Raw genomic sequence first — 11,157 nt, forward strand, 5'->3', positions numbered from 1 at the left:
ATGAGACAAGATGTCTTTTCCAATAAATCAGTTGATTCAGTTCACAGACCATTCTGAATGTTTCTTTCATGATCTGGACTGGTTCATTAACAGGTCTACTGGAGGGAAGATAATAGCTGTGTCCCAGTGTGAAGGCTGCATCCTTCCTAGACCGCGGACTTCGAAGGATGCAGCCTATTTGTCCTTCGAAGGACGCACCATGTAGCCTTCATTGGATTTCCTTATTGCGCAATCAGGTTTTGTCTCTCCACGGCGCCAAGCAACGCTGGAGAGTACAGCTGCCATCCTGATACAAGTTTCAGCAGTGGGTTTCCCACTCACCCTCACCTGTCCCAGGACACTTGCAGTCCTGATGCAGAGCAAATAAAGCATGCCTGTTAACAACAACAACAACGACACAATACATTTGAACAAACGCCATTAACAAGCCGTTCCCCATCCCTATCTAATAAAGCTGCATTTGGATCTTCAACCTACAGTAAGTCTTGGAGCTGTACCTAAAAGATACGTAATTAGTGAATACTGACTTATTATTTGTTCATTGTTAAATTATTTGATCATTAATTGTACTGGTCCTGTTGTCAAACTCATTTGCAATGAGATTGTGGGAGAATTAGCAATGCCCAGTTAGTGAATGCATCTTTTCAATGAATTGGTTGATTCAGCTAACAAAACCAATCTGAACGATTTATTAAAAAAAATGTTCTAATTCATTAACGACTATTTAGTGAATAATGATTTTTTTCAGTTTTACTTACTCACAGCTGCTTCAGAGGACTTGGAATATACAGTAGCACACAAGTCAGTCAAATGGACTGCTTTTACAATACTTGAAAAAGGCAATCATGCTTTTTGAACCTTGAAAGCATTAGGGACCATTCATACAGAACGCGTTTTTGAGGTTGAGAAATGCCAGACACAGGTCAGTGGAATGAAAAAAAATTGAAAAGATGGACCACTTTTAACTTGAGCAGAGCTTCATGTTTTTATAATACTGTGGGATACCATACGTGAGATGCTGCAAAAGAAGCCTAACACTTTTACAGTGAAAAACAATGGAAAAGCAGCACAGTGGAGTGCGCAGGGTATAGAGGCGCTGAAATACTTTTTACTTTGTCGCGCAGTTTTTGTAACGTCGTATCAAGAGTCGTATCCTCATTATTTGTATTAGGATGGAACAGAATGCCGACACTGAATCAAGCCACCTTTAAATAGTTTAAATAGCTCTTTTAACACTGTAAAAAATACAACTTACATTTTGTTTGACAAATTCTGTTTTCAAAGTTTATTCAACTATTTAACATGAAAAAGTTTGTACAACTAATAACCCTACGTTGAGAGAACTTAAAAATGTCCTGCTGACTGCCTTAAACTTTTAAGTTTCCTCAATTTGTTTTAGCTTTAGAGCAGATTTAAAGTAAAGTTATTGTCCAGCTTAAGTTACTTTTGACTGATTCACTTCCGTCGTCACAACGATCATTAGTTATTAACTTAGGGGCTGCTAACACGTCGCCTTTCTAACAGAAAAACCTTAAAGGGATAGTTCTTTAAAATTAATTTTTGGTAGGTTTTAGCTTACCTCAAGGGCATCCAAGATGTAGGTGTCTTTGTTTCCACAGTATTTTCAATTTTGATATTTTTAGGTAAAAAAATATGGCCTAAAAAAATCAAACAATTCTTGTCTGTCAGTCATATAATGGAAATTTATGGGGTCCACCCTGGGTTCACCTTAAAGAGCATGCACAGAGAAGTCCAAATTAAACATTATTATAGATAGACCTGCATTATATGACTGACAGACAAGAACTTTTAGGTTTGACCTAAAAATATCAAAATTGAAAATACTGTGGAAACAAAGACACCACTTTTGAAGATAAAAAAGAAAGTCATATGAGTTTGGAAGGACATAAGGGTGAGTAAATGAACTGAATAATTTTATTAACTGAGTTAAATCCCCAAGTTTCACAATGAGAACAGAATCGCTTCTTCTCAGTAGCTTGCATCAGATAACCTTACAGTCTCCCTGTTAGCAAGAATTTGCCAATTGCGAAAAATCCCAGGGATGAAGAAAGACACCCAAATACCTGGATTTTAACATTCCTTGAAGCAAAGAGAACCCAGTGGTTTTCTTTATGTTAACATGACCTCACGCTCAGACAGCTTGACATCTAGTTATGCAGACATCCGTATCAAAACAATGCTCTTCCAGGCTGAACCAAGACACGCTCTGTATTCAGGTCACAGCAGTGTAGAGAGGAGACGAGGCATTTCCCCCAGCACACTAACTCCGGCGAAAAAAGAGGATGAGCAGGATTAGCCTTCTCCCCCAATCACTCGCTTCCCCTCCAATTACTCACGAGCCAATCAATAATACACTCACACGGAGACGCAACAGGTGGTTGCCACAACTTACAAAAACAGATAGCCAATATTCATCTGTTTCCTCGCTCTTCTTTTAATCGGGGGACTGGCATGTCTTCTCTTGCGTGATTTCTTCAGATGTGAGCTGTGAGTAGAGGCTGATGGAGGTAGAGGTGTTTTTTGGAGACATACCACCTCGTCTCACACCTTTTTAATGCAGCGTTTTCCATCTGGCGCCTGTGCTGCAGACAACAGTGATGACAAGCACAGACACACAGCTGGCGAACTGGACCAGAGAATATCTGATTCTCTCTTGAAATCAGGCTTATCAATTTCACTGATGATTTTCCAGTCCAGTATAACATCCCTCTGTTTCTACCGCCAGTTTCCAGCTGTAGTTGTCCTGGCCCAATATTTTTTCCTTTTTTACAGTGCGAAGTGGAATAATTCCTCATGTGGCAAGACAGACCAGCAGGTCGCAGCCTCAATCGTGTGGTGTTGTTTTTCACAAACAGAGGGGTTTGCTCGCTATTCTTGCGTTATCATCCATCTTCCTCTGCTAATTGCTTGCTTGCACTAGTTTTGCTGTCAAAAACTGGACCAGAGTAAACAACCCTCAGGAGCGACCGCGAGAGTGGCGGCGGAGGCATTGTGTCATCGCAGATGAGGCTGCCGTGAGTTACTCTGACTTCATGGGGAGTAGTATGACAGAATGCTATACAATAGCTCATCACATGATGGTTACCATGGTCAAAATACACAGAACTGGTATTGACCTCCCATTTGAATTCATGGAGAATATTAGAAATGTAACTTGACCTATTTGAGACTAGAAATGTCTTCAGAATTGCTAGGTTTCAGTCACGCGGAATTCAGATGGAGGTCAGGGAGTGGAGAGCGCAATGGACGAGATGGAGGAAAATCCATACTGTACTACTTTACACGCTATTACAAGAGAAATAAATAAACGAAGTGATCATTAACGTCACACACACACGCATTTTCCAATTCAGCTCCTCCCGACCGCAGACATAGGTTTGCAAGCCGTTTTTCCAGAGTTTTTCGATCAATTTCTTGCATTTTCCCCCCTTATGAACAACAACGTTTGGTACATGATAAAAACTCCTTGTGGTTTGATCGATTAAAGGGTTAGTTCACCCAAAAATGTTTGGAAAAATCTTCCACCCAAAGGAAGATATTTGGAAGAATGTTTTAATCAAACAGATCTCATTCCCCATTGACTACCATAGTAGGAAAAAAATACATACTATGGTAGTCAATGGGGAATGAGATCTGTTTGATTAAAACATTCTTCCAAATATCTTCCTTTGTGTTCAGCAGAACAAATAAACACATAGAGGTTTGGTAAAACATGAGGGTGAGTAAATACTGACAGAATTTTCATTTTTGGGTGAACTAACCCTTTAAAGTAACTATAAATGACTCAAAACACCGGCATTTTGAGTTTGTTATTGTGCTTTCTAAATACAGCAAATCACTTCCTGCCCTCCATTTGTATTTCGCGCCATGGCAACGCAGTGGCGTGACGTCATATGAAAACAAGCTATTCTGGTGGATTTAGATGCTAAGCACCGAGTTTTACATTGTAGGTTAGAGAAATCGAATGGGAAACGAGACACGGGATGCAATTCGTTCTGTTATGGAGAACATTCCACGGTTTTTCAAACTGAAGCCAGAACAAGAGGAGTGTTTGATAAACCTTTTAAATGGAGGTGATGTTATGGAGTAGGAAAATTTTTTTGGGGAAAAGTTTAATTTATCAATTGTTGCCGTTAGTTACGTCTGTCTACGAAGCAAAGTGAATTAGCAGAGTCTGGTATTACCAGGCTAGAGGAACAAAGAGCTGTGTTTAAAAGATCTAATCCTAAGTTTGAGAGTTAGTTACAAATATTTTCTTGTTTCACTTGTTTCACTTGTTGGCAAAAATAATTTTAGACGCTGTGATTGTACCGTGGATGTGTAGATTAACTTCGCATAATCGCATCTTTACAGCCATGTTCACTCTGGTATTGCACACGTATCCTCAAGTGTTTACAGCAGGTTTACAGTGGAAGTTCGATAATAGATTTGAGTTCGAGGCATGATGTCTGTGGTTCGATGCGGCTGTGTCGCCGCATAACATAAGTCTGGGTAACCAATGATTTTAAACTTCAGACAAGCGCCCCCTAGCGAGAGAGAAAATACTTCTCTATTATGCCATTCAAGACTCTGTCTACGAAGCAAAGTGAAGTAGCAGAGTCTGGTATTACCAGGCTAATCCCATAAGGCCATGGGAGAGGATTTATGAATACCAATGAATAACAACATGGTGGTTGTAGTACATCCACATTTCATTCATACTGGCCACATTCATACATTAACAATCATGAAGTAAATTCAAATTCAAATGTAGGATCTGCTCAGTACATGATTTCGGACGCGGCGCATTTGTAAAAAGCCAACCTTATATTGGTTGGATTTATGAATACCAATGAATAACAATATGGTGGTTGTAGTACATCCAAATTTCATTCATACTAGCCATATTCATACATTAACGGTCATGAAGTAAATTCAAATTCTAATGTAGTATCTATTTGATTTGTACATGATTTGTATAAAGCCAACCTTATATTGGTTTATTGGTACAAATGGTCTTCTTATGGGCTTCAGAGAAACACTTTATGTAAAATCATGGGTACAATTTATATAAACAAAGAAACATAATAATGATAGTAAATGTTAATACTGATAAATAAATAATATAAATATTAGATTGTTTCATTCTGCTTTCTAAATACTGCTCAGAAACTTTTATAAATCATATTTATATATGTTTTCCTCTGAGACATGCAATATTACGTCTAAAATTACTGTCAAAACAACATTCTTGCTTGTGATATTTCTTAAAAAATCACTGATTTCTCTTATTCCAGGTAAGACATTATTTCTGGAACTGCAATATTATTCTGCTCATGAGCTGGTGATTTGAGTTTAATTTTTTTTTTTATGGTGTTGCTTAATAAATTGGGTGCTATGTTTATTTTGGAAACCCTGCTATCATTTAATTGTGTAATTTGCAGTGGTGTGTGTAGAGGCCGTAAGAAGGCCAGAAATCAGAGTGAGAAATTTTCCCTCTATCTGGTTGGAAGCAATGTGGACATGTTGCTAATGGAACACAGCCAAATGCTTATTGTTCATTTTATACCTTACACAAACATAATAACAGACAGAATCACTCAATTAATCATTTGCACAGCAGTGTGTGTTTTCTGTGTCAGAAACTCCTTCAGATTTCAGCCTGTGGGACTGCATCTTGGTCCAGAGGAAATCATCACAGATTGACAGACATGTTTAATGGGGTATTAGCCATGTGTGAAGTAATCTAGCTACAAGCCAGAAATGAATGTCATTGCTTGTTAAGGACGAAGCATTTACTATCATTTGAATGACCAAGGGAGGATCATATATTAGAGGAGAATTTAGATGCTGCGTGGCGTAATCGGTTTTAGTTTGTGTAACAGATTCCCTCATTAAAAGTTCCCTTTGAAGACAGACGGAGTTGCTGGTATTAAGACACTTTGGGAATTCCATTTCAAAGGGCCAAACTAATTCAGGCTGCCCTCGACTGTGTAGTCATTAGAGTTAGTTTCAATAATTGAGCTCAACTAGCACGAAAAAACAAATAGAGTCGAAACTATCTGGAAAAATAATCATGGGAAACATTAAACAGAGGAGGTTCCAGATCTTTTGGCCCATGATAAGAGTTTGTTTTAAGGTCAAAGCTAAAGCTAAAAGTGAGAAATTCAAAAAGAAATATGTTCTCATCTGAAGAGAAAGCCTGGAGAGGGGTTAGCGATACTGTGGGAAAGAGACACTTTAATGGCAATTGTGTACGAACAGCAGGGTGTCCCACTTTACCAAAAAGATGCATGAAGAAATCCATGATTCCAAATCCATTGAGCCCCACAGCTGAGACGCCAAGAGGAGAAGAGAGACAGGAGGTGATCAGAGATGAAGAAAGAGATAGATTGAAGCACAGAGAGATGCCGGGGGGTGATCAGCTCTTCTGTCATGTATGTGCACTCATCTGGCTTCATTTTCCCATAATCCCCCAGTCTTGCCTGAAGGCACGTTTTGCTACAGGAGGGATACTGTCTGGCAAACTTGGTTTGAAGACAGAGAGCCAGATGAGTTGATGAGTTGATTTATCTGTGTTTTAATTGACTATTACACGCCTCTGGTCATTGAGCTTTTAGATGGACGCTGAGGCCATTTAGGTCGGGTAGAACTGCGATCTCCGACCCAGTTCGATTGCTGGCTTGCATGGCTGCAATACGCTGGCAAAAACGGACAGTCTGACACAGAAAGCACATTTCGAAGTTAAATAACTCGCGGTAGCATTGTTATTCAGATACATGAGTATGTGAACTCAGCATGTTTCCTAGATATCTGCAAACAAATTAAAAATACGAAGAAAATACAAAGATGTCATATATTTTTTTAAATGTTACTCTTTTAGATTGGTTAAAAAACACTCAAAAGTAACATTCCCATAATGTTTGCAAAATAATAAAATGGAATGTTGTTAATACGTTTTTTGTGTGTGTATATATATATATATATATATATATATATATATATATATTAAAGGGTTAGTTCACCCAAAAATGAAAATTCTGTCAGTATTTACTCACCCTCATGTTGTTCCAACCCTGTAACACCTTCGTTCATCTTCAGAACAAAAATTAAGATATTTTTGATGAAATCTGAGAGTTGGATAACTCCTGCATACTAGTCCATAGGCTTCTTGAGGTATTGAAACTTGCTGGCCTCGAAAAGTTATTAAAGACATCGTTAAAATAGTCCAAGTGACTTCAGTGGCTCAATCTTAAGTTTATCAAGCAATGAGAACACAAACAAAAATAATGACTTTATTTCAACTATTCACTTCCTTCTCTATGGGCCTCTAGTCAGGCCTCTAGTGTGATAGCGTAGAGCTACATCACATGTAGGCTCACTATTGGCCGACGCTGGTCATGTGTGTGATGCGTGTGACGTACAAAAACAGAAGCTTACGCTATTAAACTAGTAACCTGACTTGAGGCAGAGAGAGAAATAAATGAATAGTTGAAATAAAGTCGTTATTTTTGTTGTTTTTTTTACAAAAAAGTATTCTCGTCGCTTGATAAACTTAAGATTGAGCCACTGAAGTCACTTGGACTATTTTAACGTCGTCTTTAATAAATTTTCGAGTCCGGCAAGTTTCAATTCCTCAAGAAGCCTATGGACTAGTATGGAAGAGTGTTCCAGCTCTCAGATTTCATCAAAAATATCTTCATTTGTGTTCCGAAAATGTCTTACGGGGTTGGAACAATACTGACAGAATTTTTATTTTTGGGTGAACTATCCCTTTAACTGGACTTTTTGAACATCCAGAAATTACGTTTTCTTAGCTTAATGGGAACTTGAGCAGAACGTTTTCAGAACATTTCTGTTATCTGGTTAGGTGTGAAGGGGACCTAATAAACAACCATATAAAACAAATCTTCAATGAACATGAGTTATTGTATAACCCAGTAACATTTCCTTTTCTTTAAGACTCTTATAATAATTCTGCTCCATTATTCATAATCTGCCTGTAATTATGTTGTGTAATTTTATGCTCCTTTAATTGATTGGACACATTATTAACTGCTGATAAAACACCATGAGGGAAATATAAACCTCTCTATGTAAACCCTCATCTTTAATCCTAAAAACTAATTGCTGTTACTATGCCTAAATGAGTCAGCTGCAGAAAATCCTGAAGATAGACGGGCTGTTTGTTTGCTGAGAGCTTCAACGCAATGAAGTGGCAACAGAATCAAATCTAGTGCTGTTTAATCTACTCCGCGCTAACCAGTGTTATGCTCTTTGTAGCTTTCAGTTAGTGGCAGAACCCTTGACATCAAATCGAACTGCATTTAAGAGCTGCCTATGGCACGAGGGAAGGATCTGACTGAATTACTTTGATGCAAGATTTGTGCTTCTTTGATATCACACCTGATGTTGGCCATATTATCCTGTCATGTGGATTTGTCAACTTCATTTTGATCCTCTCTCATTAAATTAACGATCAGCATTTTTAAAACTGATTTGTTTTGTTTAAAAATTGTGAACTGCTACAGAAAACCTGAGATATTTGTGCACCTTTTTAAATATTCTGACCTTTAATGAAAAATATATTGACCGTAATCTAATGCTTAATGAAGTTGCAAGGTGCATACTAATGGTGAAATGTAATTTTAGTGTCGAAAAAGGTGTTGTTAAGGTTAAAGTTGTCATGAAACGGAAGTTGCAATAGTCTTTCCTTCACTGTTGTGACACATATCCGAGTGAAACGGCTTCTCGGACAAGAAAAAATGTTGGGGGGTACTTTTTTTGTCCAACTATACTTGATTGGATGGTTGTGATTTGTTATTACATCATCAGAGAAGAAAAGAGATGTCACTGCAAGAGGGAAGGGAAGTTATTTTGATAAAGGGCACATGCAAAAAAAAAAAAAAAAATCGAAGTGCACAGATAAATCATTTATAATAAAAATTGCAATAAGAATTGTCATTTTGATTTCATGGTGACTTTAATTAAAATTGAAAATAAAACAAACTATTTTGGTAATTAAAATAATAGGTTCAGTAATTGAAATAAAGCTAAAATAAAATAACATGTTAAACATGTTAAATGTTAAATAAGTAACTACTAAAGTAAGTACTAGAATTTGAACTAAAATAAAATGAAAATCTAAAACAAAAGCTATGCCAAAATATTAATAAATCCTGTTTTAGTATATAAATAATATTAAATAAAACTGGTCTATGTACTTAGAATAAGTTTAATTTTAATTTAATAGGAAAATATCCTTCTTTGAATCCCACTGACTGAATTCATACAGTATGAGCAGAGGCACTATTTACGTAACAAGGCACTGTTGCTTATTGTATCTCACATTTCTATCAGTGGGAGGTGTTTGAGCTGTCTGAATCATCTAGACCAGTGTTTCTCAGTCTTGGGGTCCTGGAGTAGCCCAGAACTGCACATTTTGGACATCTCACATTTGGATGTTTCCACTCATTTTGTCAGTATTAGTGGTTCCAAGACCTGAACTGGAAAGAAAGATATGATTATTTCATATATATTAACTAACTGCATCAGCTGTAATCATATAAAAATGAAAAAATCCGATATTTCTAAAATATGTTGCTTGCATCACCTTTAAGGTCTCAAAAAAGAGAAATACTGTAGTGCAGTTGATATTCCTTACCATTTCCTGACATAAACAGCAGTGTTGCTCAGCTTCTGCTCTTTCTTCAGCATGATGAAGTTCAACAAGACAGTTTCCTCAGGGTGGGATTTTGATTAAAATGAGCAAATCAGAGTTGGGTATATGATTCACAGTATTTTTACACTTCTGCTTTTACTGTTAAACATATACTCACCTAAAGGATTACCTGTTCAATTTCTCATTGATGCAATTATCTAATCAACCAATCACATGGCAGTTGCTTCAATGCATTTAGGGGTGTGGTCCTGGTCAAGACAATCTCCTGAACTCCAAACTGAATGTCAGAATGGGAAAGAAAGGTGATTTAAACAATTTTGAGCGTGGCATGGATGTTGGTGCCAGACGGGCCGGTCTGAGTATATATCTGAGACATTCAGATGGTAGAGTCAGAATGTGGAGTAAACAGAATGAGGAGATTGATCCATCATGCCTTGTTACCTGTGTGGTGTGGGGGATGTTTTCTTGGCACACTTTAGGCCCCTTAGTGCCAGTTGGGCATCGTTTAAATGCCACGGCCTACCTGAGTATTGTTTCTGACCATGTCCATCCCTTTATGGACATCATGTACCCATCCTCTGATAATGCACCATATCACAAAGCTCGAATCATTTCAAATTGGTTTCTTGAACATGACAATGAGTTGACTGTATTTAAATGGCCCCCACAGTCACCAGATCTCAACCCAATAGAGCATCTTTGGGATGTGGTGGCCCTGGATGTGCATCCCACAAATCTCCATCAACTGCAAGATGCTATCCTATCAATATGGGCCAACATTTCTAAAGAATGCACCTCGTTGAATCAATGCCACGTAGAATTAAGTCAGTTCTGAAGGCGAAAGGGTGTCCAACACAGTATTAGTATGGTGTTCCTAGTAATCCTTTAGTGAGTGTATTTTGTAATGTAACCTAAAAATGATCCAACTGATGCAAAAGTAAAAAGTAATTTTAAAGAGCTTAGAATGATCATGCGGAATGTATCTAACAGCTGCAGTTTCACTGTCTCAAATTTGATATCATGGTTAATATTAAAGTAGGCATGAAATGGAATTTGCAATAGTCTTTTCTACTCTATTGTCATGTATATCTGAGTAAAACTGCTTCACGAAGTAGAAAAAAAATGTGGCGATTTGATTTTATTACTCAGAAATTGATGAATCATTGTAGTTTGCTCTTGTGAATGACAGGATGTTCTGTCCTCACGCCAATAAACACGTCATCAAAGACGAGATGTCAATGCAAGAGGGAGGGGAACTTTTTTTGATTGAAGATTATATATATTTTATACACCTAGACATTTATAATAAATGCTGCAATATTATTGCATGCAATATAATAATAATGCATGCAATATTATAATATATTTATTGATCTGTGTTGTACTACTTTCATGTTATCACTGTGAAGCTGCTTTGATACAATCTGTATTGTGAAAAGCGCTATATAAGTAAATGTGACTTGACTTGACTTGAA

The sequence above is a fragment of the Pimephales promelas genome, chromosome 11 (genome assembly GCF_988280905.1).
Source record: "Pimephales promelas chromosome 11, fPimPro1.hap1.1, whole genome shotgun sequence".
Taxonomy (NCBI): domain Eukaryota; kingdom Metazoa; phylum Chordata; class Actinopteri; order Cypriniformes; family Leuciscidae; genus Pimephales; species Pimephales promelas.